The sequence below is a fragment of the Aquarana catesbeiana genome, linkage group LG10 (assembly GCF_042186555.1).
Source record: "Aquarana catesbeiana isolate 2022-GZ linkage group LG10, ASM4218655v1, whole genome shotgun sequence".
Taxonomy (NCBI): Eukaryota; Metazoa; Chordata; class Amphibia; order Anura; family Ranidae; genus Aquarana; species Aquarana catesbeiana.
In genome coordinates this window covers 128,924,125-128,949,006 of record NC_133333.1, presented here as the reverse complement: position 1 = coordinate 128,949,006, position 24,882 = coordinate 128,924,125, and positions in this window count along the sequence as shown.

Here is a 24,882-nt window from a genome sequence, read left to right as displayed (position 1 = left end):
CCCGCAAAGAACTCCAGGTAGCGTAACCGGACATCACGGGCATTCAGGGAGGGCAAGCCAGGACGGCCACTTTCAAGCGCCGTCAGTGTTGATGGATTTGGGATTCCGGCCTCAGGCCCAACTGAGCCAGCATAGTTGGCTGAATGTTTTCTTAAAAAATTATGGAGAACACAGCAGGCAAGTATTATATGGTTCAGTTTATACTCCGCCATATGGATGGGTGTCAGAAATAATCGGAACCGGCTGGCCAGGATTCCAAATGTGTTCTCCACCACTCTTCGGGCTCTGGCCAGCCGGTAATTAAAAACCCTCTGTTCCGGGGTGAGGGTCCTCATCGGGAATGGCCGCACCAGGTGGTCCCCCAGCGCAAATGCTTCATCAGCAACGAACACAAATGGGAGACCTTCAACATTGTCCTCTGGAGGTGGCAAGTCCAAGCTGCCATTCTGGAGACGCCTGTAGAACTCCGTCTGGGCGATCACTCCACCATCGGACATCCGGCCATTCTTCCCCACGTCCACATACAAGAACTCGTAATTAGCCGACACCACCGCCAACATCACTATACTATTAAACCCCTTGTAATTATAATAGTACGACCCCGAGTTGGGTGGTGGGACGATGTGGACGTGTTTCCCATCAATTGCCCCTCCGCAGTTAGGAAAGTCTCACCGCTGGGCAAAGTGGGAGGCCACAGTCTGCCATTCCTGTGGCGTGGAAGGAAACTGTTGAGGAGAAAACAATAAACATTACTATTTTTTCACAGAAACATGGCAAGCAGATTAGACACAAACATTCTGGGGCAACCTCCAGATAGCATTTATTAAGGGGAATTTAACAAGGCCAAAGTATAAGGTACACCTATCATATTCCCCCTCCCCCCCTCATGGGCCATTTCTAACATTATAGGGGGGGGAACTCTTGGACAGGTAACCCTCTTCACTTCATTGAGAGATGAATGCCTAAATACAGGGTATTACTTGGAACAGCCCCTCCTTAGTTACACTATTGGCAGACCACTGGACAGGTAAGAAGTGTCTGAATACAAAGATATAAATACACACTGTACACATTTGAGGACATTTTGACATTCTGCTATTACCTATCAAGATAATAAAAGGATACAAAAACTTTAAACAGTACCATTGGAAAGTATACAGGCAGGCCCTTGCACTACATGCTTTGGGTAATTCATCCATAAATCTGACCAGTAAAGAGATGGGTATAGTGTGTATGGGATTGGCAAAGTCAGCAGATAGATGATTGAGGATAGATAGAGAATTGGGATCAGCTGACTTAGCAGTTGGGGGGAGGGAGGGTTACCAAAAATTTGGGGACACCACAAAAAAAGCCTCTGGCACTCTGCCTGAATTAAAATCCAAAATAACATTTCCAAACATTTTAGGGGGTGTTTGGGGTAAAGCACTACTATGGAGCTGATAAAATACATTGTTAAGTGACTACATGAGGTGAATATAGGGGCAGGAGACACCATGCTGGAGAGGTTATTGAAGGACAAATATGTATGAAGGGCATAAAATAATAATTACATAAAAATCCAGCATGCATGAGAACAAAGGGGACATTCACAGCATATTACAATCATGGTAATTAGGGAATGAGGAAAGAAATACAATATATTAGCAAACATTAAATACAATAAAATGTGATATTAAAGGATAAAAATCTTACCTTCATATACTCCTTCTGCAGGACCTGTATGATGGCAGAACAGGTCTCTGGGATAATGAACCCCAGAGCCTGGGGGGAGATGCCTGTCGAGAACTTGAGGTCCTGCAGGCTTCTCCCTGTGGCCAAATACCGCAAGGTAGCGACCAACCTCTGCTCCGGAGTGATGGCTTGCCTCATGCAGGTATCCTGCCTGCTAATATAGAGAAAGTTCCTGAAATCATCAGGATTATTCTCACGGATCTCACGGAGCAAAGGCATATGACAGAACTGGTCGCGCTGAAGCAACCAATTCTTGGTCCATGAACTCCTCCCCACCCTGTTCATGGACTGGACTTGTGTCAAGGTCAGGACCCCAACACCAAGCCCCCGCACAGCACGAACTCTACGAGGAGTACGCATACGAAACATGGCTAGAAAACGGTCGGCTGCTCAGAACGAAGTAACAGAACGCACTGAAGAACAGCAAGGCCTGTGAAGAGCGACCTGAAAACCAGTAATGAACGAACAAGAATACAATGACTCCTTAAAGTCACGCGGAACTTGCTTGCACGCACTGAAGAGCAGATAAAAACCCACAAGCACAAACTGAACGGCAGAAATACGATCTGAAAACCACGAGTCTGAAAAATCGAATCGAAAATCGAATCGTCTCTCACCAAACTTTTACTAACACGAGATTAGCAAAAGGAGCCCAAAGGGTGCCGCGCTTGGTTCTGAACCGGCCTTTTCTAGTCTCGTCGTACGTGGTGTACGTGACCGCGTGGTTGTCGATCGGAAATTCCGACAACTTTGTGCGACCGTGTGTAGGCAAAACAAGTTTGAGCCAACATCCGTCGGAAAAAATCCTAGGATTTTGTTGTCGGAATGTCCGATCAATGTCCGACCGTGTGTACGGGGCATAAATGTTGAAGATTAGGGTCTCTCAAAATGTGATGGCCAGCTCATCTTTCGAGACCCTGTGTTAGTGTGCGCTAGGAACGTGCTGCATTTGCAACGGGAAGTTGGGCCACAGCACCATCTGGAAACGGGCTGCAATGATCTCTTTCTGGAATTTTAGGAAGGATCCAGTTCATCCTGACGCTTTGTAAAATGGAATAAATATACAGACACTTTTTTATACTAGCGTCTGGCCTTACGGGCAATTAAGTAAGGCACCAAAGGCACCATCATTTGGTCATTGAAGTCCACCCCTCCCATGTTAAGGTTGTATTCGTGGACACAGAGGGGCTTCACAACAACACCAGTCACTGTTGGAATTTCGACTGCTGTATCTGCGTGAAGGGAGGACAGAACAAAGACATTCAGTGTCTTCCTCCACTTCACTGCGAGCAAATTATTACACTTCAAGCAGGCTCTCTCCCCATCTAAGTTGGGAATCTACAAGCCATTAGGGGAAGCCCCGGTGATTAGATCGCACGATGCCACGTGCGGCAATTCCACAATCAAAAAGGTGACTAAAAAGTGGCACGCTTGTGTAATAATTGTCCACGTACAAGTGGTACCCCTTTCCGAATAAGGGTGACACCAATTCCCAAACAATCTTGCCAGCGCTCCCTATGTACTCTGGGCAGTTGGGGGGCTCCACGTGACTGTCTTTTCCCTCGTAAACCATAAAACTGTATGTATAGCCTGTTGCCCTGTCATGGAGCTTATACAACTTGACCCCATATCTGGCAAGCTTGCTAGGGAGATACTGTTTGAAAGACAAGCAGCAAGAAAATTTAATCAGGGTCTCATCAATGCAGACAACTTGATCGGGAATAAACAAGGCTGCAAATTGTTGGTTGAAGTGGTTTACAAGGGGCCGAATTTTGTGGAGCCGATCATATCCAGGGTCACCCCAAGGACGACAGAGTTCATTGTCATTGAAATGCATGAACCGCAAGATCTGCTCGTATCGCGTCATGGTCATGTTAGCAGAGAACATGGGCATATGGTGAATTGGGTCAGTGGACCAATACCACTTTTTAGTAATGCCCATGAGGAGGGATAGGCCCAGAAAGGTCTTAAATTCAGAAATTCTAATAGGTTTCCATTCTCTGGCAAGGGTCAATTGGGGAATAGCAGCGATGAATTGACCAACATACAAATTGCTTTGGTCCACAATAGATCTATAGAGATCTTATGTGAAAAACAGTGAATAAAAATCAAGTGACGTAAAATTAACTGTTTCCACCTGAACTCCGGGTTGGCCAGTGAATGGGGGAAGCACAGGCGCTGCAGAAGTGGTGGGCTCCCAATTAGGATTGGCATATGCAGTGGGAAGGGCACTATGGGCTCTACGGGCCTGTGTTCGAACTCTTGGTGGCTGCGGTACACTACTTGTGCTAGCCATTGCACCAGCTTGAACTGCACTAATGGGATGTGATACTGCAGTGCTGGTTTGTCTACGACCAGGATGTACTAGGCCGCTGGTGCTTGCCAGTTCACCAGAACGATGAGTGGCACTTGTACTGGCTCTCTGCTCCATTTGAGAGCCCTGCAGTTCTTGTACCTCAACAACAGATGAACAGGGTCGGGTACGCCTGACCTTAGCAGGGACCACTACTCTGTCGTCAGAGCGATCTGTAAGGGGGGCCGCAGCTCTCTACCGGTTCATATATTGAGCCTGAATCTGACAGTGATGCGGCCTCCCCATTGTTCTCATCTGTCATGCTCAGCAATGTGTAGGCCTCTTCACTAGTGTACCTCTGTCTGAACATTTTGGCCTCTTAATTTACAGGTACAACTAGTGCAACTCACAGGCAAAAGAGCAATCGGTTGTCAGCGACTGCTTTAATCGCTACCAAAAAAAATAACTGTTAGTGTTCGCAGGGATCAGGCCTGACTCTGCGAATGCTGCAGTTATGTGTGTTTCGATTGATACTGCACTGGTGAGCTGGGCTGGGCGGAGGGGCTAAACACAGGTGCTAGCTGGTGTCTGGGCTGATCCCGCTAACGCCGCATTTGTGGGAACACTAAACTACTGGGGACGCTAGTATAGTTTTGATCAAATCAAAGTTATTAATCCATTCAGCCACTATACTAATAAGGGAGGTGTATGGTGTGTGCATGGGTGTTAGCATTACTGGCACTAATCTGACACTGCCTCGGATTGACGCTGACCCTATCTGACACTAAAACCTGTACTGGGGAGGCGATGAGGGGGTTAAACCTTTATATGGTAATATATGGCGGGTACCCTGACGCTATAAAAACCTGACGGTGACAGTAACTAGCTAAGTGGCTAACTGGCTAACTAGCGTCACCCGTGACACTAAATAAAGTGATCAGAAAAGAGATCTGTACACTATATTAGTGACACTGGTGACGAGGTGAAAGGGTTAACTGGGGGTGATCAGAGGGTTAAACCTTTATTAGGGGGTAATTGGGAGTACCCTAAAGCTACCTGGGCCTACTACTAACTGCCCTAATGCTGATTAGTGTCACAAGTGACACCAGTACAGTAATCAGTGAAAGATCTGAAAACTGAAACTTGGTGACACAGTGACAGGGGTTGCATAGTTACATAGTTACATAGTAGGTGAGGTTGAAAAAAGACACAAGTCCTTCAAGTTCAATCTATGTGTGTGTGATTATATGTCAGTATTACATTGTATATCCCTGTATGTTGCGGTCGTTCAGGTGCTTCTCTAATAGTTTTTTGAAACTATCGATGCTCCCCGCTGATACTACCACCTGTGGAAGGGAATTCCACATCCTTGCCGCTCTTACATTAAAGAACCCTCCACACAATTTAAGGTTAAACCTCTTTTCTTCTAATTTTAAGGAGTGGCCACGTGTCTTATTAAACTCCCTTCTGCGAAAAAGTTTTATCCCTATTGTGGGGTCACCAGTATGGTATTTGTAAATTGAAATCATATTCCCTCTCAAGTGTCTCTTCTCCAGAGAGAATAAGTTCAGTGCTTGCAACCTTTCCTCATAACTAATATCCTCCAGACCCTTTAGCTTTGTTGCCCTTCTTTGTACTCGCTCCATTTCCAGTACATCCTTCCTGAGTACTGGTGCACAGAACTGGACAGCATACTCCAGGTGAGGCCAAACCAAAGTCTTGTAGAGTGGAGAATTATCGCTTTATCCCTGGAGTTAATCCCCTTTTTAATTCATGCCAATATTCTGTTTGCTTTGTTAGCAGCAGCTTGGCATTGCATGCCATTGCTGAGCCTATCATCTACTAGGACTCCCAGGTCCTTTTCCATCCTAGATTCCCCCAGAGGTTCACCCCCTAGGGAGTAGATTGCATTCCTATTTTTGCCACCCAAATGCATTATTTTACATTTTTCTACATTAAACCTCATTTGCCATGTAGTTGCCCACCCCATTAATTTCTTCAGATCTTCATGCAAGGTTTCCACATCCTGCGGAGAAGTTATTGCCCTGCTTAGCCTAATGTCGTCCGCAAATACAGAGATTGAACTGTTTACCCCATCCTCCAGGTCGTTTATGAACAAATTAAACAGGATTGGTCCCAGCACAGAACCCTGGGACCCTTCCCACCCCTGACCATTCCGAGTATTCCCCATTTATCACCACCCTCTGAACTCGCCCTTGTAGCCAATCTTCAATCCATGTACTAACCCTATGGTCCATGCCAACGGACTTTACTTTGTACAGTGAACATTTATGGGTAACTGTGTCAAATTTTTTGCAAAATCCAGATACACCACGTCTACGGGCCTTCCTTTATCTAGATGGCAGCTCACCTCCTCATAGAAGATTAATAGATTGGTTTGGCAAGAACGATTCTTGATGAATCCATGCTGATTACTGCTAATGATACCATTTTCATTACTAAAATCCTGTATATAGTCCCTTATCATCCCCTCAAAGAGCTTGCATACTACTGATGTTAGGCTGGTCTGTAATTCCCAGGAATGTATTTTGGCCCTTTTTTAAATATTGGTGCTACATTGGCTTTTCTCCAATCAGCTGGTACCATTCCAGTCAATAGACTGTCAGTAATTACTTGACTGAGTTCCCTAAGTACCCTCGGGTACAAGCCATCTGGTCCTGGTGATTTATTAATGTTAAGTTTCCCAAGTCTATTTCTAATTCTGTCCTCTGTTAGCCATGAGGCTAACTAGAGGGGATGATTGGGAGATAATCAGGGGGTGAAAAGTGTTCCTATATGCACTGTGTCAGTGTAGTGTTGGTGCAACTCACGTTTAGATGTCCTCTCTCCTCTCTCTGGAACCAAAAAGGGCTCCACGAGGGGTAAGAAGAAAGAAATGGCTGCATATCAAGAACTTCCGATTGCCTTTTATTTTGCTTCACAAAGATAACACCAGAGACACCAAACTGTGGTCACGTAGGCACGTTTCACACATACATCTTGTGCTTAAAGCGGAGTTCCACCCAAATTTTGAACAATATCTGTATGTATTCTCTTCCTTGCCTAGATGCTGACATGCCGTTTAAAAAAATTTAAATCGCCGTAATTACCTTTTATTTTTCTATTCTTCTTTGCACTTCCTGGTTCTCCTCCCGTGGGAGTAGGCCTGTTTCTAGCCTCTCCCAGACTCCTGGGAGCTAGTCTCAGGCTTCCCAGGATGCCACTGAGCATGTGCGGGAACGAGCGGTGAATGCTGGGAGCACAGCATTCACCACATCCAGGAAATAAATGCTTGTGGGCTTCAAATGCCCACAATGAAGATGGAAACCGCCTGCAGTGAATAATATAAGTTATTCTTTCCAACGAAATCTGACACAGGCGGACATATTACACACAATATGTGAGTATGTAATGCTGAGAAGAAAAGTTTGTGAATGAACTAAAAAAAAAAAAAAAACGATAGATAGGTGGACCCCCGCTTTAATCATTGTAATGATTAAGTTTCCCACGGAGGCGGGCCGGGGCTAGCACTCTGCAGGATACTCAAGTCAGCCTTATCTTTATACACCTGGAGTAGTGGTTCTTTTTCTTGTATACTGGCTGCACGAGGGGCGTTGACATCACTTTCTCTGCCAGTGTTTACAATTCACGGGCAGAGGAAGCATTTAATTCGCCAAAACCAATCACCGGATCCAGGTCAGAAATTATTGGCCTGGAGACTGATCGGTTCTGAAGCGAATCCAATCGCTGCGGGTGCGCCCGGTTCGTGCGCGCGCCCGACGTACCATGATGGTGATTCGCCCAGGGGAGCCAACCTGCCACAGTATAACTGCGGCGGCTGGTTTTTAACTGGTTAAAGTCCAATTTTTTCCTCTTTAATGAGGCTTTTTACATTACAGTTTAGCCTCCCAGGTTTCGCTCTTCTTTATTGTCCATTGGAATGCACTGTGTGATACCTTTGTTTAATATGCTCCTAAAGCATTCCCATTTTTCTTCTGTGTTCAATATATCTAGGATTTGGTCTCAATTGATGTCATGTAGTAATGACTGCAGTTCAGAAAAATTGGCTTGTTTGAAATTTAGTGTTCTTGTGCTACCCTTGTGACTCCTTTTCCTATGTTTTACGTTAAATGAGATCATCCTATGATCACTAGATCACAAGTTATCCTGTATTTCCACATCTGAGATCAGATTAGGATTGTTCTAATTAATAAATCTAGCAGGGCATTCTTTCTAGTTGCTAGTTGTATAAACTGCTAAATACCTTTTTTCATCAGCAGTATATAGAAGTCTTGTGACTTTTATCAGTGTTTTCTTAAGCTTGTTAAAAAGTTTTCTTTAATTTAATAGCTAATATTCATCAATTAACAAATATTAACAAATGAATTAATGAGATCTTTACAGAATAATTGAGTTGAATATACAGTATCTCACAAAAGTGAGTACACCCCTCACATTTTTGTAAATATTTTATTATATCTTTTCATGTGACAACACTGAAGAAATGACACTTTGCTACAATTTAAAATAGTGAGTGTACAGCTTGTATAACAGTGTAAATTTCCTGTCTGCTCAAAATAACTCAAAACACAGTCATTAATGTCTAAACCGCTGGTAACAAAAGTGTGTGCACCCCTAAGTGAAAATGTCCTAATTGGGCCAAATTAGCCATTTTCTCTCCCTGGTTTCATGTAACTCGATAGCGTTACAAGGTCTCTGGTGTGAAAGGGGAGGAGGTGTGTTACATTTGGTGTTATCGTTCTCACTGTCTTATACTGGTCACAGGAAGTTCAACATGGCATCTCATGGCAAAGAACTCTCTCAGGATCTGAAAAAAAGAATTGTTGCTCTACATAAAGATGGCCTAGGCTATAAGAAGATTGCCAAGTCCCTGAAACTGAGCTGCAGCACGGTGGCCAAGACATACAGTGGTTTAACAGGATAGGTTCCACTCAGAACAGGTCTCGCCATGGTCAACCAAAGAAGTTGAGTGCAGCAGCTCAGCGTCATATCCAGAAGTTGTCTTTGGAATTCTGCAACTATATTCATAGTAAAAAGGTCAGGCTTGAGCATGTAGGTCCTTTACAAAATAATCTAGAGTTGGTGACTGGGAACAAAGAGAAGGCAAATTTATTAAATACTTTCTTCAGCTCTGTGTATACAAAGGAGCATGGGGAGCTCATGGGCATAATGGGGATGGTATTGACACAGCCCCAAATGAGCCACTATGGCTCAAAAGTAATTTGGTCCAGAAATATTTAGACAGAATAAATGTAGATAAATCACCTTGTCCAGATGGCAAACACCCACGGATCCTAAATAATTGAGCTCTGTCATTTCAAAGCCATTGTTTCCAATTTTTAGGGATTCTTTAATGACTGGAATAGTACCACGGGATTGGTGTAAGGCCAACGTGGTGTCTACATTGCAAAAGGGACCATAGTTTTTATCACGTAACTATAGACCTGTTAGTTTAACTTCTATATTATTTGGGAAGATACTGGAAAGTTTAATAAAAGACCACATAGTTACATACATAGTTACATAGTTACTCAGGTTGAAAAAAGACAGGGGAATCCCTGATGAAGTCACGTAATGTGACGATACGCGTATACAAGCTCGGCGCTCGTTGATTGCTGTTGATTGCTGTTTTTTAAAAACGTGAGTTTCTATTTACCCTGCTTACTATAAATAAAATTTCCCAATGGGATTACACTATGGGCATTTTTCTTTTCTATGCCTAAACCCCCCTTACATCAAGGTTACCAGTGGAGGGATTGGAATACCAACAACACCACTGAGGATTGGGCAGAAGCATACAAGCTTGGCGTTCGTGGATTGTTGCCAGTTATTACATATAATAAGTGAGTTAATTTATTATGTTTGTTATAACCAACCCTCCTATATGGATTCACACTATGGGGTGTTTTCTCTTTTATATCTAAATCCTATATACTGAGACCACGATCGAAATAAAGTTCAATTTGACCAAAGGAAACATTTGAAGATTATCATCTGTGAACTTATTTATGCTGAAAACCTTACGGCAGTAAGGTGAGAGGCTTGTACACACAGAGGTTCCACTTTTAGAAGATTGGCTAGGCACCGGTTGTTTTTGCTGTTTCACGATGGAGCGATTCATTATCTGCGTGGAATATCGTTTAGACTGTTATAGCGAAATATAAATTTATTTTCTTTTGGAACGTTTTCTTTAATCACATCTTATCACTGGATCATCATTGTTTATTTGGATTGTGTTTTTTTTTTTCACTGCACATTTAGTTGTGCACACTGGACTTTATCATCGTGTTTCACTTATTTGTTTGCTATATGTCACTATCTTGCTATACAGTCATTATTTGTATCAAATATTTGATTTAAGTTAGGTTAGTTTATTATCACATGGTAATTTACATTTAGCCGCCCTTTGGCATTTATTAGCTCACTACACACAGCGCAACGCCATCAAGTATACATTCACATTTTTTTCTGTCTAGGATCAGTCTATCAGGTGCTTGCTGCAGTGTATTTCAGCCCTTTATTTTGATGGAGTTACTTATATATACAGGAAACACATGTAGGACCCCGCTCGTCGCCGTCACCCGCTGCCCCACAGACACAGGGTAAGTGCTGGGCAGACAGCAAGCGGGCGGGGGCACACTGGCAGCATTTAATGGCCATACTGTCAGCATTTGATGGGCACACTGGCAGCATTTGATGGGCAGTTGGGCACACTGGCAGCATTGAATGGGCACACTGGCAGCGTTGGATGGGCACAGTGGCAGCATTTGGCACAGTAGCTGCTTTTGATGGCACAGTGGCTGCATTTGATGGGCACAGTGGCAGCGTTTGGCACAGTGACTGCATTTGATGAGCACAGTGGCAGCATTTGATGGCACAGTGGCTGCATTTGATGGCACAGTGGCAGTGTTTGATGGGCATAGTGGCAGCGTTGGGCACAGTGGCTGCGTTTGATGGCACAGTGGCTGCAATTGATGTTTTCTTTTTTAAAGTTTTTTCAGTTTGTTTGCGCCCCCCCAGAAAGAGCGATATCATTTTGCCCCCGTACAAATCATTAGTAAGACCTTATCTGGAATATGCAGTTCAGTTGTGGGCACCAGTTCACAAAAAGGGTGTGGAGAAAGTGCAGAGAAGAGCAACCAAAGTAATAAGAGGCATGGAGGAGCTCAGCTATGAGGAAAGGTTGGAGGAACTGAATTTATTTTCTCTTGAGACGAGGAGATTAAAGGGGGGGGTAGGTATGATCAACATGTATATAACATGTACATAAGTGGTCCATTGTTATGGTTATGCAGTAATGTGTGTCTGTCAGCTCACCTTTCCTTCTGTGTTCACCTTTAGGGGCCAGCCACCTCACTTGACTGTTTAAATAATCTTCCCTCAGCATAGCTCCACCCCGGTCTCTAATTAGGAACACTATATTACCTGAGCATTGCAAGCCAACCTTGCTGATCAACCATTGTTTATCCATTGTGTGTTTGGCTTCCTGTTTCCTGCTTGCCGTGTGCTCTTCGTTTGTCTCTGTTACCGACCTTGGTGTGTTCCCAACTATTCCTGTCTGCTCATGACCCTGAATTTTTGGCGTGTCCCCGACTATCCCTGTTTGCCTGTGACCCTGAACCTTTGGCGTGTACTCTGTTGTTCTTGTCTGCTAGTCGCCCTGACCTCTGCCTCATCCCTTTATTATCCTTGTTGTTCCAGCCTGCTACTTCCTTCTCCTGTAGTCTACTGTGAGCGTGAGCTGTGAGACCCTAGGGGCCGCGACCTGGAGCCAGACTGCAGCGCAGTCCATCCTCACCACTAGAGGCTCTGGTGATCACCTGCTGGCTCTTAGACTCCGCGCCCTGGGGAATCTATGCTCCAGCTCCCACTGGGATCTGTGTTAGGGATCCAGTAGACCTGCTTCCTGAACCTCCCAGGGTACTATCCACAGCAGTCAGTCCTAGGGTCCACTATCTTAGTGGTGCACTTCTGACTCCTACAGAGTGCATCTGTTACCTGGTCTCAGGTGACCTGACATCCATATAGTGAACTTGGTGTTGAGTTATTCACTTTAAGGTCATCACAGAGGACAAGGGGGCACACTTTATGTCTGGAGGAAAAGAGATTTAATCTCCAAATACGGAAAGGTTTCTTTTACAGTAAGAGCTGTGAAAATGTGGAATAGACTCCCTCAAGAGCTGGTTCTGGCCAGCTCAGTAGATTGCTTTAAGCAAGGCCTGGATTCCTTCCTAAATGTACATATTATAACTGGGTACTAACATTTATAGGTAAAGTTGATCCAGGGATTTTCCAATTGCCTCTCAGGGGATCAGGAAGGATTTTTTTTCTGTGCTGGAGCAAATTGGATCATGCTTTGCTGAGGATTTTTGCCATCCTCTGGATCAACTGTGGGTATAGGACTGGGTATTTGGGATTGTAAGATATTTATTTATTTTCTTTTTCCATTTTTTTTTTCAACCTGACTATGTGCTGTTAACTATGTAACTACCCCTGGTGCAGACACATACACAGCAACAAACAACCTAGGCTTGTACAGGGCAGCTGAAGATGTCTATGTATTACTAAGTAGAGAGGATATGATGGGATTCTCTAGTTAGCTGTAAATTGATTAAGCAACTTGCTTTTTTATTTCTGGACTGAAAAAAAAAAAGAATATGAGAAATCCCTAGTCGCAGTAAGTGAATTTAGATTGCTTCTGTTAATTGTAGCTTTAAAACTTGTTCGTCAGGAAAAAAAATGTAATCAAGTGCCCCAGTTTTTATTGTTAAGGCAATTCTTCATGCAGCCACTGGCTCCCTTCACTTTTGATTCATCGGGATATGCTGCCTGTTAACAGTTGTGGCTGTTTCCTGATGAGAAGACAATTTGCCTCAGTCAACTAGCTATGCTCTGGCAGACTGGTCTCCTCCACCTCACTTGTTTATTCAGCTGAGTTGTCGGATATAGCCCCATAGATTCCCTCCGCCCATCGCTGTTGGAAGAGGAAGGTCTTCAAGGGGTGGTGGTGTCACACTTACTTTGAAGAAGATTTTTCAGGTTGGAGTGAGGAGGATGACTTGCTAGAAGATGGGCTTTAGGTGTGAATAGAGTAGCCTCCAGATAAGCGTGCTCTTAATTATTTACTGCGTTGTGGAACCTAATGTTATCACTGTTGTATAACGATGGGTTCCACATGCTGGACTGCATGGTCAGCACATGTAGTCTTAACCCATTACTGCCTGTGTGGGGAGTGGATCTCCTAAGCACCCTGAAATATTTTGGAAACGGGGCTCTTCAAGGTACATGGGGACTCTAAAAGCTTCAATTGCCTTCCCCTACATGTGAGCTTTCTCCTTCGGTGACACCTGGCCTGGACTAATCACAGTATTATCTAGCTATGCTTTCACATACCTGCTACAGGCCTTACAGCAACGAGTCCCATAGCAGCCCACACTGACATAAGTTTGATACCACAAGGCTTTACCATTAGTAGTTCGGTTAAGGAGGAGTCCAGAAGCAAAAGGCCTTTGCAATGTTTTACTGGGCAATCAGTCAAATCCATATATACAGTACATGATTTTAGTCATCATGGTCCCAGGTGACAGCACATTGCTTTGCCGTACTTTCTTAGGTCCAGATATTTTCTTTCACACAAAGAGTTACTCCCTCACTGCACATTTTCCTCCCAGTGGCACCTCCAGAAAGGGATTTCAGAGAGTGGAGGCGGTGGGCAGTATTACAGTGAGCAATGATACACAGCAACATAGCAGAGCAGTGCTTGATTTATTCAGCGATTTGACTTGGATTTTTATCATTTGAGTGAAGATTTATTGGAGTGTGAATTCATTTATGTTATGGAAAGCACTGTGAGTATTCTCTACTATTGATTTTGAGTCAAAGGCACAGTGAAGGAGTAACCCTTTGACACCTTTCACACTGTGAGCATTTTTCAGGCGCTACAGTGCTAAAAATTGCACCTGCATAGCGCCTTAAAAAAGCGGCTCCATTCACTCCAGTGTGAAAGCCTAAGGGCTTTCACACTGGAGCGGTGCGCTGGCAGGGCATCACAAAAAGTCCTGCCAGCAGCTGCTCACCGCTCCTCCACCGCTGCTCCCCATTGAAATCAATGGGGCAGTGCTGCAATACCACCGGCGGCATTTTGCGGGCAGATTTAACCCCTTTTCGGCCGCTAAGACGACAGTAAAGCGGCGTTAAAAATAACGTCACTTTACCGCTGACGCCCTAGGCGGCTCGGTGCGAAAGGGGTCTTTGTGTTAAGGAAAATATCTGGACTTCAGAAAATGTTAACTCTTGATGGGAAAAAGCGATACTAGGACCTGTATACCAAAGTTTTTCAACCAAGGTGCCATGGCACCTTGGGGTGCCTTCTGGGTCTTTCAGGTGTGAAAGCCAGAAGGTTGATCAAACCTGCCTTTTTGTTACACAAAGCCACAGGTTTTTATTGTGCAGCATTACAACCGCAGGCACATAGCTGAGTGAGGGTAAAGAGTAGACATGTGCAGAACAAAAAAATTTGTTTTGTTTCGATTCGTTAGCTACATTAATTAGTTTAGTTAAATTCATTTAATTTGTTTAATTCATTTTCGGAATTTGTTTTGTTAATTCGTTTTTCGAATTCGGATCGATTTGAAAAGTTAATTTCGAATAGTTTTCGAATTTGAAAAGTTTTAGGATCCGAATAGTTTTCCAATTTCCAAGGAGAATAAAATAGAATATAAAATAAATGAATAGAATAGAAAAGAATATAACAGAAAATAAAAGAATATAATAAAATAGAGTAAAACAGAACAAAATAGGATAGACAGAAAAAGAACAGAATAGAATGGAATAGACTGGAATAGAAAGGAAAAGAATAGAATAAAAAATTGAATACAATAGAATATAACCATCTTCTGAAATTTGAATAGAATAAATAGAAGAGAATAGAATAGAAAGGAAAATAATAGAATGAAAATAGAATAGAATAGAAATACTATAACAATTTTCCAAAATTCAAATAGAATCTATTTGAATAGAATAGTAAAGAATAGAGTAGAATAGAATAGAAAATAACAATAGTATAGAGAAAAAACAACAGAATAGAATAGAATGAATATAACCATCTTCCTATTCTAATATATTCTTTTCTATTCTATTCAAATTGATTCTATTTGAATGTTGGGAAATGGTTATATTCTTTCTATTCTAATCTATTCTATTCTATTTTTTTTTAATTATATTCTTTTTTTATTTGCTTTATTCTATTCTTTTCTTTTAAAATTCAAAGTTATTCTATTCGAAATTCAAATTTTGGAAGGTGGTTATATTATTTCTATTCTGTTCTATTCTGTTGTTTTTTCCTATACTATTCTGTTATTTTCTATTCTATTCTAGTCTATTCTTTTCTAACCTATTCAAATTCAAATTGATTCTATTTGAATTTTGGGAAATTGTTATATTCTGTCTATGCTATTCTATTCTATTGTTTTTTAATTCTATTCTTTTCTATTCTGTTATTTTTTCTTCTATTATAGCCTATTCTATTCTATTCTTTTTTTCTTCTATTCTATTCTTTTCTCTTCTATTCTTTTCTTATGTATTCAAATTCAAATTTATTCTATTTGGAATTTTTAATTTAGAAGTTGGTTATATTCTTTCTATGTTATTCTATTTGTTTTTATTATATTCTAGTCTATTCTGTTTTTTTATTTTCTATTCTATTTTGTTATATTTCACTGTATTATCGTCTATTCTTTTATTTTCTGCTATATTCTTTTATAGTCTATTATTATTTTTCTATTCCATTCCTTTATTTTCTATTCTATTTTATTCTCTTTGGAAATGTGAAAATTATTCAAATTTGAAAAATTTTTGAATTGGAAAACTATTCAAATTCAGAAAATATTCGAAAACTATTTGAATTCAAATTTCGTCTGAATATTTTTTTTTGGTTATTTCAGATTCGTTTAAATTCGGTACTATTGTAATTCGTAAATTCGGATACATCCGAAAAATGAAAGTTCGTCCAAATTTTAATTCGGAACTAAACAAACTGCACATGTCTGGTAAAGAGAAATGCTGGAATACTAGTTAGTACCAATGTGCAAAGGTATGCTTGCTTGTACGAATAAATCACCTCTAATGTTGGGTGTCCTATGTATTTGGATGCTACTGTGATATAAAAAAATTATTAGTTCAGTTTTTCACATTTTTGAATGGAGTGCCTCAAGATTGTGCAGAAGTTTAACCACTTCAGCCCCGGAAGAATTTACCACCTTCCTGACCAGAGTCTGAGTGGTATCCCTGTAGTCTTATTTTAGCTTCAGAGTTGGAGTAGAGGGCCCCGATCACATTCATAAAGGAGTGGCCAAAGCCCCATTGGTGTAGGGTTGTGACCAGGGAGGACCAGGAGACAGAATCAAATGCCTTCTGGAGGTCCAGGGAGAGTAGGAAACCTGTTTGGGGGATTACCATCCCAACCGGACCTCAGAAGGGAAATAATGTCAATTGCTCTTCTGATTTAATCAGGACCTTGTCCTCCTGGAATAAAGCCGACCTGGTCTTTATGGACATAAAGGTTAAAAAAAGAGGAGATGCGTTAAGATTTTAAGATCATTATTTATTAATGATATCGGGCGGTAGTTGGCAACTGAGCTAGGAGCTTTACCTGGCTTGGGGATCACTGAGATAGAGGCAGAGTTTAAGGTCTTATCCAATCGGGATACTTTACGAAGTCAAAAAGCCATCCGGCCCAGGAGCGATTTTTCAAATTTTTAATGACCTGTAAGACTTTTTCTGCGGATATTAGTGCTTCTAATCTGTCCCTGTTGTGATCCTTGAGCTTGGGGAGTGTAAGTGAGTTAAGAAAGGATGTCAATGACTCACTCACTACAATTTCCTGTAGAAGTCAGGGAAAGCTTCCATAATTTTTGGGGGGTTTTGAGAGAGAGTCCCACTCCCTAGTTTGATCCTGGGTAAGGTGTGTGACCTCATTTTAGGGGTCAGTCTGGCTGCCAATAGAGATCCTGTTTTATCCCTGTGGTGGTAGTAGCGGGCCCCACTCCAGCGTAAGCATTTTTCTGCGATAGCGGTAAGAGCTAAGTTTAGGGCTGTACGTGCGGGATCCAGTCGTGCAATTGGTACTAATGTAAGGTTACTTTTGTGCCTTTAGTTAAGGAGCTGAAATTCCTTTTCCAACTGCTCTATGTCCCTCTCTCTAGCCTGGCGTAGCCATGACACCATTTGGATAAGTTTCACCATAATGGTAGCCTTATGAGCTGCCCATAACAAAATCGGGGGGACATTAGTCACATCATTTAGTAAGAAATATTCCTTAATACTTTTTTCTATTTCACATTCATGGACCAGATTACTAAGGATTGAGGCATTCAGTCTCCAATTTACCCCCCTTTTCGGTCCTGTCAGTTTCCCCAATATCAGGAAGAGTAGAGAGTGATCCGACCAGACTCTTTGCTGTGGGAGCTAGTCACTAATGGGATATCAGTTGCCAAAAGGAAGAAGTGGTCAATTCTTGAAAAGGAAGTATGCAGGCTATAGAAGTGACTATAATCCCCTTTTGGGCTGTATGAGGTCCCTACCTAAGGAGCGGGTTTTTTCTAGCCCTGTATCAAAGGCAACATTGGAGTCTCCTCCATAAATTACAGTGCCTTCTGTCAACGGGTTTAGGGTGCGAAATAGGGAAATGAAGAATTGAGACTGACCCTTGTTTGGGGCATAAAAGGAGACCAGAGAATAGAGTTGACCGTCTATGAGGCCCTTGACAAGTAGGAATTTACCTTCTGGATCCTTGTATTTATAAATGAGAGAGAAAATACAAGAACGGGAAAAAAATATCGCCGCCCCTTTTAATTATGGCTTCTGCGTTTACTCTGTGGAATTTGCGGTGAATATACGAGGGGGAGTAGGAGCGGGGAAGATGTCTCCTGTAGAAAAAGTATATCAATTTTCTGGGTATGATAGTGGAAAATTTTCCCGCGTTTAACTGATGAACTCATTCCTTGAACATTGTGTGAGGCAATGCGTAAGGAAGGGTTTGGTGTGGACGTATCAGCCATGGAACAACCTGGTGTAGAATGCCAGCGAGTACCAGTCACTTACCCTCAACCTGGTGCGAGGTCCGAAGAGGAATATAAGGAGCCCATTCACTCTGTTGTTGTTAGGAGTCTGGAAGGGAAGCGAGGTCACCCAGGTCACTAGGAAGAAGGAAAGGTTAGTACAGTAGAAGAGATCTAGAAGGAAGAGAAAAAAGAGGAGGAACAAAACAGAACACAAAGGGCATAGGCGAGATAAATCCGCCATACGCTTACATATAAGAACGTTTCTCCTCTAGCCAGAGGGGAAATTCTGACCAGGAGAGGGGAAAATTCACGTCTCCGAGGGTAGTAGGAGGTGCAAAAGTACCGCTCCGGCCGCAGCACTCCTTTGAGAGAAACAATGAAAATGGCTTAGACTTCGGCAACATCGCCAACACCTATAAATAAAGTACAAACAAATCCAGCCTAGGTGAGGCAAATAATATGTAAGACAAAGGTGTCAGGGTGGGGGGGCATGGATGGTAGGAGTATAAAGAGGATAAAGGGAGCTGTGCCTGTCAAAACCATGAAGGACATGAAAAGAAAACATTAAGCTGAATGGTTGGCCATCCCCAATCTGAGGTGGGAGTGGCCAGAGGAACTCCAGTGAGACTATCAGGCAGTTCGGTAGAGTAATGGATCCTACAGTGCAGTGTATAGCTGTGACAAATTCAGCCAGTTAGTAGCTTAAAGCTACACAGAGAAAGGTTGGAGTCCAGAGGGGAGTTCACTTGTCGATTCGAGGAAAAGTTGAAAAGAAGTTGCGGGTAGTTTGTGTCCTTGAATACAGAGTAATTTAACAGGTGTTTCTGTAAGGCATTGAGGAGGGTCAGGGGAAGTGGTCTCCCCCCAGAGTGGAGGGGAGGTTCCATAATGATTCAATTAGTCATTCGGTATAGGTGTAATGGGACCTGTAGGAAACATGGTCAATCCGGAAGTGGAGATGAGGTGGATAAGGTAGCAAAGGACCATTTCAGGGTGGAAGGCCTTCTTTGGCCTTTTTGGTTTTGGATTGTTGCCAAATGGCGGATTAGTGAACTAGCTGCGGGGGGTTGCTTAGAGGAGCTGGCAGAGGAAGTTTGCATAGGGGAAGGGGGATCCTTGGAAATTATGCCCAATTTCTGTAGAAGGTGCTCGCCTTCAGGAAAGGTGGAGAATCTGAATGGCTTGTTGTTGAGTTCAAATTTCAAGCTGAAGGGAAAGAGCCACCAATATTTAATGTTCTTCTGGGTCAGCGCCATTAGTAATGGTTTAAGTGCCCTTCTTCTCTGAATCGTGGAGGGGGAGATGTCGGCCAAAATCTGGATTGGGTGCCCCCTAAGCTGCAGTTGTGCAGTGGAGTGCGCGCAGTTCATTATCTCCTCTTTGACTGTGTAAAAGTGTGGCTTGACCACAACGTCTCGAGGGAGGCCATCTGATCGGGGGGGACCTAGAGCTCTGTGAGCTTGATCAAGTTCCAGTCTTTGAGAGGGAATATCTAGAATAAGGTGCTTGATGAGGGAACCGACTGCCTCAGGAATATCCATGATAGATTCAGGTAACCCCCTAATCCTAAAATTATAGCGCCTAGACCTGTTCTCAAGGTCATCAATTTTGGCCATAGCAACGTCCAGCTGGTTGTGTAGGTCTTGGATGCGGTCTGTGTTTTGGTTCGCATGGGCAATTGTGGCGTCCATTTTGGTCTCAATGGTCTCAATGCGAGAGGCCAAGGATTGGAGGTCAAGTTTTATGTCTTATGATTTTGGCCGCTGTCTGGGACAATCCTCTGTCTAGCATCTCTGCAAATTTAGTGAAGATGAATTTTAAATCCTGTGGCTGTGATGGGATCTGGTCTGTGTTGTGCCAGGGCTTTGGAGAGGCTGCAGCCATAGGGGACATTAAAAGATAATCCAGGGTTTGGTTAATCAGGGACTCTGTGGATGCTGGAGATGCTGTGCCCCTGAGTGGAGTGAGAGTTGCATCCACCTACCTCTACCTGTTGCGGGTCCCTCCAGGGAGAGTGAAAAGGGATCCCTGTACATGTTTTCTCATGAAGCGGTTGTGCCGCCGCCATCTTGGGATTTTCGTCAGGCTCCAGGATCGTGCTGAATTGGGCCCGCTAGTCCCGTTTGACCTTCCCCACTGACATGGGATGATCCCCCGGGTGTCCCCACCTTCTGGTGCCAATGCTGGGAGGAATGGTGCGGTGCTTTCGGCTGTTAGGAGCGCTGCAGGGCCGGAGAGGGACGGAGCTCCATGACTATGCGGCCATCTTCACGGGGTTCTGTGCATGTGCCTCCTAAAGAGTCATGTTTCATTCTAGGCTGTGTTATTTTTAAATACCCAGTCAGCTTCTTAGGAATTAAAAAAAATAGAAATTTAATAGAAATACAACGCATTAACCAGGATGGTAAAGTCACCATGATTGATAGTGGGTACTTCGCCATTGAGAAAATAGGGTAGCCAGGCAGAGAAAGCATCAAGAAACCTAATATTGGTCAAGAAAGCTGATAAAGCACATCAAAGAAACTGAAGGAAAACAATGAATACTGTAAGCCTCAAAAGAGAGGGACAGAGAGGTTGTAAAAAGTAATGTGTAGGGATAGAAGGAGCCCAATTTCATCTCCCTTTCATCCTTTGGGTCTGTGTGAGTAAGTTCAGTGGAGGTCACCATGGGAGAGGCCAGCTGGAGAGGCAGATTTCTGATACCAGATTTCAGTAAAAGCGAGTAGGTTATAACAAGGAGATAAAAAAGATTGTTCCAGAGGTGAACTTGCTACAGAAACAGGGGGTATTCTAGAAGGCACAAGAGAGGGGGTGGCTGTTTTTTGGAAGGAGGGAAATTAAAATTAGAGTGTGAGGATTGCCAGAGGAAGGTTGTGGGGTTAAACGTTGGATGGTGGAGCACCAGGGTTAAGGAAGATATCCCTAGAAGTTAGGAGAAGCAGGAGGGTGAGGGAGGTAAGACAAGAGTGAGATTTGTATGAGGGCACATGTCCTGGAACTTATGACATCATGTGTATATCCTATAAAAGAACCAATGACTAGGATAGTGATAAAATCTACTGTTGCTTTACAAGGTGAATGTTTCTGTAGAGGAAGGGGTAGGTTTTATAGTTTTATTTTTTAAAAAGTGTATCTAATGCCAGATATTTTTTTATTTAGTTTTGTTACAGTGGGAAAGGGTAGAAAATCATTTTAATTTCAATTATTTATATTATGTTTTTTTAAACCTACCCGGTTTTTATTTTGTTTCCTCTTGGGGAGATTCACCATCTCTATATGTACTGGTGGCCATTGTCACCAGGACTAAAAGTAAGGGAAACTGTATGGACCCTTTGAATCTACAAAACTTTTTTTTAGTTTTGCATAGATTAGGGAAGGGTTAGAATCTATGTCTGTGTTCCTGTTGGTTTGATCTGTCATCAGTATTTGTTATTATGTCTGCTGTTAGTGAAACAGAAGAAAAGGGGAAATCAAACATTTTACAGTTGTCACCAGAACAAAAATACATGGCTACCTTCCAGCGGGAACATCTGTTCCAGTGACAATTGTTTAGATTTCTCTTTACATTGGAGAGATTTTTTTCTCATGCTCCCTGAACAGGAAACAACAGGAAATCACCTAGATGGAGAAAAACTTATAAAAATATGAAATTGGTTCCAACCCTTTGCTATTCCATCCAAATAAGAAAAAAATATTGGCTAGGGTTCCACTTTAAAATGTCTAGGAAAACAATCAATCAATGTGTTACTTAGTTGTCTACTTGAAAACGAAAGGTTGGAAATTCACAATGATGTCCGACTCCAAGGCGTACAAATGATGTCAGACTTCAAGGAGTACAAATTATGTCATACTTCAAGAGGTATAGAAGATGGCAGACTCCAAGGGGTACAGATGATGTCAGACTTCAAAAGATACAGATGATGTTAGACTTCAAGGGCTACAGATGGTGTCAAACTCCAAAGTGTACACAGTTGATTTACTAAAGGTGAAAAAGGATGTATACTTTGCAAGTGAATATGGTGAAACTTTACTTTACAAAGAACACCCTATCGCATACAAGGAGGGTAAAAACGTCAGCAAAACTTCACCACATTTACTAAGCTAAGGGAAAATTCCCTTGCAAAATGAAAAGCTTATTTGACATTAGTAAATCAGTCCCATCATATCCATCAATTTTATGGACTGCCTTACTGACCAATTAAGGACTGATCCAGACAGTAGGGGGGAAGGCCAAGTAGCACCTTTGACTGTAAAAATCGATATTTATGTACCAGGGTATACTGAATTTATGGTGCTCCAAAAGTGCTGTCTTGTATACAATGGTTGTTAGATAAATGAATGAAATAAGTAATAGAGCATGTGGTTCATTTTAGTTCTCAGCAGCACTTGCTGGAGGCCATAAATCTTGGCTGTACCTGAGCTGACCTAATTCCTTCCAACTAAGAGCCCTTGGAAGACCTCTGCGAACGTTAAGCACCTCTGTGTTCATTTACAGCACATGCTAATGTAACTGCCCTCTGCTACAAATCCCAGCAAAGCCTCTTTGCAGACCTCAGCCCATGCCGGCAAAGAGCACTACCATGATCAAACCTAATAAAGGATGTGTGAGTCAAATCCATTAGGCAACAAGAAAAGAATACAGGACAGATCACTCCCAAACTATAGAGGATCCAAACAGGCTTCCTCATTAGTCTACAGCCTAAACAATTGGACTGAGTCTTCCTGTGGATAACTTTATACTAACAATGCTGTTTGTTTTGCCACCATATCTATACAGTTCCTGAGTTACTTTACTTGTTACTGTTCTATGTAACCATAAAATGTGAAAATATAAAAATATAATTTAAAAGTAAATAGTGTGAGGTCTATTATATTGATTCCCCGATCATTTCAAGTTACAGACAGAAATTTGGCCAACCGCCAAAGTTGTATATGGAGAAATCTAACCTACTAAAAACCTAGTGTAAAATACAGGATGCCACGACAGCAAATTAGATATCAGCTGATTAAAGTGATCAGTGAAACATTCCTTCTGATTGGTTTCTATGGATTACTGCTCTTTCCAAAATGCTCTTTGCTTTACTTGTAAATGGGCTTAAGCAAAGTGTAATCTTATTTAGCAAAAATCTTCTAGTGGTTTATTTTACAATTTGTTGAAGGAAGCTTCTATTATGAAATTACTATTATTAATATTGTTATTATATCTTGACATTGCTGGGCTCGCAGAAAAAATTCTAGATGCCTGGCTTTAGTCCAAAAGTTTAAAGTAGTCAGATCAGAAGTTCTGACTTCACTAGCTGCATGACCGTTCTTGGTCATTGGCTCTCGGTATCAAGCATTTTCAGAAGAAGGTCAATAATAGCAGCCTTCACATTCCTTACAGTGGAGGTTTCCTTTAAGCTATACCTGTACTATTATCCACACAGAGCCCAAGATAAGGAATTTCCTAGCTTTGTGGTATACAGTTTAATTTTTCACCTTGCACATGCTTTAAACATAAAGAAGAGGGGAGAAGTAGTGAACTCCTCACCTTAGTGTGACCGATGGATAAGGAGTGACATTAATTCCTCTTTAGTGACAGATCAATAAGGACAAGAAGATTAAGCATGTGCTAGTGGAAATTAAAGCTAAAGCAGGACTTTTGTAATTGCATTTATCAGGATGTGAGACTGCCAGCTGCCTAAAGTATGTTTACTCTAAAAATATGGGTAATTCATTTTCTCTACGTAAATGTTCCACCTGCTATTCTGGAGTAGCTATATCGTGATCCCATATTCCTGAGTGGAATGAAGTTCTGAAGCTTAGATTTACAAGACTGCTGACACCTTAAAGTGTAATCAGTTCTTATTGTAATTAGTTAATAGTCATAAAGCTTCTATATACAAATCTTAGAATTGTATGTATTCCCTGTTTAATAACACAGTAAATAATAAACTGTGTTTTATCACTCATAAATTTAGTAGAAGGCAATGGCACAATCCAATTATAGAAGGAGATTATTCATTATTAAATGCATATTAATTTTATATGATAATAAATAGGTGTGTTAAATGCACATTGTATTGTAAGTATTTGTAGCATGTGTAGTGTGTGCAAACCTGAAATCATGATACTATTTTGGGTAAGCTGCCTCCAATAACCAGCGTGCAACACAAAGCTCCACTACGTGTGCATCTGCCCTGCATGTCCACCACTATAGCCTAGTGTGCATTATAACTACATAATATAATCTGCCCTGCATTTATATCTCCATAGCCTAGTGTGCTCTACAACTTCATAATATAATCTGCCTGCATGTCCATCTCCATAGCCTAATGTGTTCTTTAGCTTCATAATATAATCTGCCCTGCATGTCCATTTCCATAGCCTAGTGTGCCCTATAACTTAATCTGCCCTGCATGTCCATCTCCATAGCCTAGTGTACCTTATAAGTAAATAATATAATTGGCCCTGCATGTCCATCTCCATAGCCTAATGTGCCCTATAACTACATAATATAATCTGCCCTGTATGCCCATCTCCATAGCCTAATGTGCTCTTTAGCTTCATAATATAATCTGCCCTGCATGCCCATTTCCATAGCCTAGTGTGCCCTATAACTACATAATATAATCTGCCCTGCATGTCCATTTCAATAGCCTAGTGTGCCCTATAGCTACACAATTAAAGATGCCTTATATGTCTATCTCCATAGTCTAGTTTGCCCTAAACCTTGTAGTACACTCTGTCCTGCATGTCCATCTCCGTAGCCTAATGTGCCCTATAGCTACATAATAC